This window comes from Megalopta genalis, unplaced genomic scaffold (genome assembly GCF_051020955.1).
Source record: "Megalopta genalis isolate 19385.01 unplaced genomic scaffold, iyMegGena1_principal scaffold0121, whole genome shotgun sequence".
Lineage (NCBI taxonomy): Eukaryota > Metazoa > Arthropoda > Insecta > Hymenoptera > Halictidae > Megalopta > Megalopta genalis.
The window spans coordinates 67,501-72,500 of NW_027476190.1; the positions used below are offsets into that span (position 1 = coordinate 67,501).

Here is a 5,000-nt window from a genome sequence, read left to right on the forward strand (position 1 = left end):
AAAAGTTATAAGCATAAACATTTACTTTAAATTGTTCGCGTCCGTAAATTTTGACTACCTGCGCCGTCCCGGATTACAAGGGTCGCCGGCCAGGTAACGGTACCGCTTAACGGTAAAAGTAACGGTTTCTCGGCCTGTAGTACATTCCTCCGCGAAAACTCCTTAGCAACCGTCCCTAGTTACGCGCAAATTTCTTGATACGTACATTATTTTTCACGTGTGAGTTTCCAAAAATCCGAAGAAAAAAATCCGTGTGCAACTCCTAGACGACCTGGACGCCAGCCCAGCAGCCAACCGCCAGCCGACAAACCCACCACCTCGCCAGCCGACCACAACAGACAGGATGGAAGCCGATACATCCGATACAGAGGGCTACATCAAAGTAAGTAAACGCAACAGAAAAAATAAACGTAGAATAGTCTCCGACGCAGAATTAGACTCTGACACCCCGCTAACCAACGTGCCCTCTCAAAAGCCCCCCAAAACCCGGAGAAAATCCGAAGCCCCTTCTCCGCCCCCGGTCACACCTGCCCCCAACAATCCGCAAAACAACAGCAGCAAGACGGCCGCCGTCACTCCCTCCCCCGATCTCACCGCGAACGAACTTCGCTTAAAATCCGAAAAGGTCTCAATGGCCTTATTGAACTTCTTAATGGACCAGGACAACGGTCTCTATCCCGAAGCATCGCAGTTTATCGCCAGTAAACTCGCGAAACTGCAAAGTATCCTTGGAGCGTCCCTCCTCCGCTGCAGTAACCTCGAGGGCCAAATCCACGCCATCACCTCCGAAAATAAAATGCAGCGCAAGACCCTCGAGACAGTCACTGAAAAGTGTCAAGTCTCGAAAGAACCCTCCCGACCCACCACCTACGCCGAAAGAGTCGGAGTCCGCTCCAAAACTGCGGCTCTTTCAAATTTAAAACAGAACCCTCCTAGCGCGATCACGATCCTTCCACAGGATCCCAAGGTCTTCGAATCCAGTGAGAAGACCAAGGAAGCAGTCCTGAAGCTCGTTTCCCCTTCCGAGAACAAATTGCAAATAAAGAGCATCAGGAGGATCCAGGGCAACGGGATCCTAGTCGAGTCCTCTAAAAATTCTGACCTAACCACCCTTCAAGGCAACGCGCAGTTGAAAGCTGCCGGCCTAATAGTAGGAGCCCCGCTAAAGAAAAATCCCAGAATAATATTGTACGACGTCCCGAAACTCGAGAGTGACGAAGCCACACTTAAGGCTATCGTCAACCAGAATCTCGACGGCCCCGAAAAATCTATTTCCCAACAGATCAAACTCGCATTTAAATCAGGCGACAAAAACAGAGATAGATGCAACTGGATTCTAGAAGTGTCTAAACAGGCCCGCGACATCCTCGTCAAGAAAGAGCGAGTCTACGTCGCATGGAATTGTTGCCGCGTCAACGATTACATCGCGGCGACCCGCTGTTACAAGTGCCACAGCTTCGGTCACACGACGAAATACTGCCGCGCCGAGAAAGACATTTGTGGTCATTGCGCCGAGCAAGACCACACTTTCAAAACATGCCCAAACAAGGCCAAACCGTCCTGCTGCCATAATTGCCAGAAAACCGGCAAACCCGCCACCCACTCTGTCACCCACAGCGAATGTCCGGCATACATCGCTGCTATAAATCAGGTCCTCGCTCGCACGGATTATGGTTTATAAACCTAACCACTCCCAATCCATGCCCACCCTTAAAATAGGCCAAGTATCCACTAGACGCAACACAAGTAGCACGCGAATCCTAAAAGTAGCACAAATAAACGCCGGAGGTTCTAAGACAGTAACTGACGAACTCAGACAGATAGCGACAAACAAAAAGATAGATATACTCTTGCTTCAGGAGCCCTACAGTAACGCGAACTCCATCCCAGGCTTCGGAATTACTACAAAAATCATAACCGACAAAAAACGCTTTTCAAAAATCTCTACCGCGGACAAAATTAAATCAGCAATAGTTATTTTCAACACCGAAATAGAAGCCCTTAAGATCGCACAAATAAGCAACACCCATTGCACATGCGTAGAAATCTGCACGAAAGACGACAGATTCTACATAATCAACGCGTATCTCCAATTTTGCGAAAACATAGACTCATACTTAGCCCACCTAGATAAAGCAATTACAACTCTCAAGGGGCATAAAATAATAATTAGCTTAGATTCAAACGCGAACTCCCCCCTCTGGTTCAGCAAACGCACAGATCCTCGAGGAGAGACAATGGAAGATTTCATCTCCCAACACAGACTCTTCGTAGTTAATAAGCCTTCCGCAACCTTCACATTCAACACACCTAGAGGAACTTCTAACATTGATCTCACTCTAGCGTGTGCAAACTCATTCGACAAAATCAGGTGTTGGTCGGTACATGACAGTACGACCACGAGCGACCACAGTCTAATAACCTATTCCATCCAACTATTCCACACTTCTAGCCGACCAGTCAGAACCAATAGGTTCAACGTTAAAAAAGCAGACTGGGACAAATTTCACCACTGTCTCTCCAACAAAACTACAAACGACCCGCCCCCCTTAGAAACCTCAACTCCAGAATCACTCGCCGCGAAAATAGAAAATAAAATCATAACAGCAGCAGAACAATCCATCCCGCAAAAAACACGCTTCCCGAAATCCGTCCCTTGGTGGACTCCGCAACTAAGCAAACTTAGAAAAGAGGTCACTGAGGCAAGACGTATCTATCAAAGAACAAAAACGAAATCGGTAAGGCAATCCTTAGGAGAGTCTTATCGAACCCTCCGAAATAAATATATATCAAAAATTAGATCCGCGAAACTCAAAAGCTGGAGAAACTTCGTCTCCAAGGAAGGAAACGAAAACGCATGGGGAATAACATACAAAATAGCAAACAAAAAACTAAAAGCAGACAAAGTATGCGAAAGTATACAAATACAAGGTGAACAAACAATCACACTACGCGACACAATAGACAAACTCTTAGCCCACCTAGTTCCAGACGATAACACGACCAACGAAACAAACAGACAAATTAACATCCGACTGGAGACGTCGTCACCTCCAGCCACGGAAAATTCTCCCCCATTCTTAAAAACAGACATAGCCACAATAGTAAAATCCCTTAAACCGAATAAAGCCCCCGGACACGACCGACTAGAAAACGTAATCATTAAGCGGGCCTGGACTACCCTACATGGGGAAATCACAGAACTGTTTGATGATTGCCTAACCCACGGCGTATTCCCAAAACAATGGAAGCGTGCTCAGATTCGTGTGCTACTTAAAGGAAAAGAGAAAGAGGAGAGCGATCCTAAGTCCTATAGGCCGATCTCTCTCCTCCCAGTCCTCGGCAAAATTCTGGAAAAGCTTATGGCCAATAAGATCCACTGCCTTCTGCACAACCATGAGCTCACCTCTGATAGACAATTCGGATTCAAACCCGGAAGGTCAACAGAGGACGCCATGGTTGAATTAAGAAAACATGTAACTTACTCTCGGAACAAATATATGATAGGTCTGCTCTTCGACATCTCAGGAGCTTTCGATTCGGTATGGTGGCCCAGCATCCTCTGGAACCTAAAAAATAGAAATTGTCCGCAAAATATATACAAAGTTATTCAAAGTTACCTCTCTGACCGAACAGCAGAGATAGTCACCTCTAGCTTCATATCCCGCAAATCAGTAAACAAAGGTTGCCCTCAAGGTTCTATCCTGGGACCCATGTTCTGGAACTTAATATTCGACGAACTTCTAAATCGCCTAAATAGTCTAGGCCACAAAGTCATTGCTTACGCGGACGACCTAATAGTCCTCACTTCAGGAGACTCTAGATTACAGTTGGAAACAACTGCAAACTCCATCACAGCCACAATCTTAGAATGGTGTAGGGAACAAAAACTCCAAATTTCATCACAGAAATCAGAAATGATTCTGCTAAAAGGCTTTCTAGATATTAGAAGACCTCCCACAGTCAAGATCGGGAACAGCTCACTTAAAATGAAAAACTCCGTTAAATATCTCGGTGTCAAATTTGGCACAAGATTAAACATAACTCCTCACCTGCAACTAATATCAAATAAAAGCAAAATGATATTTCACGCTCTTGCTACAATTGCCAAATCCAACTGGGGACTTAACCACAAGACCCTAGCTACTATTTACAACGGAGTCTTTGTTCCTATACTCACCTACGCCGCTGCTGCCTGGTCAGACAAGGTTAACAATTCACATCACATTAGACTCTTACACAAAACTCAAAGACATGCCCTTATCAGAGTTTCAAAATCATATAGAACAATCTCATACGATGCCCTAATGGTAATCACAGGCGCAGTACCGATAGAACTACTCTTAGAGGAGAGAAGAGCAAAATACAATCTAAGCAGAAATCAAAATTTCAAAATCCGAAACTTAGAATTCACAACACTACAACCAACACCATCCATAGAAATAAAAAACAAACTGCAAAAAGACATCCGGGAGCAGACTCTCGATGCCTGGCAGGAAATTTGGACCAACTCAACAAAAGGCCAGATAACACATGAGTTTTTCGGGAACGTTCGCCAAAGACTTGAAGCAAACTGGGTGGTCCTAAACCACTACGTCGTACAACTTCTATCTGGTCACGGTAACATAAGGAACATATTAAAAAGCATGAAATCCTTAGAATCAGACATCTGCGATTGTGGGCGGGCGGACAATGTACATCACATTGTCTTCGACTGCCCACACCTACGCAAAGAAAGAGAAACCCTTATGGTAGCCGTCACCAGTACAGGCATAAACTGGCCTTGCCAGCTCAGAGAACTCGTTCTAGAAGACACATTCGGACACTTCACAAAATTCGCAATAGCAGTATTGAAATATAGAGAGAACATTACATTAGAAAACGTTAGTGGAACTTAGGATCAACCCAGACCCCGGTACAGCCGTCTAGACCACGCGGGCACTAACAACAGTTAGTGTGTCTAGACGTCTATAATCTCCACATGAGAAATCATGCGGACC

General features: G+C 45.3%; 1 pseudogene; it reads left to right on the forward strand.

Annotated features, from left to right (window-relative positions):
* LOC143262383 (large subunit ribosomal RNA) overlaps positions 1-53 on the forward strand; it is a 3,200-nt pseudogene extending 3,147 nt beyond the window's left edge.
* Positions 54-5,000: the final 4,947 nt, after the last annotated feature.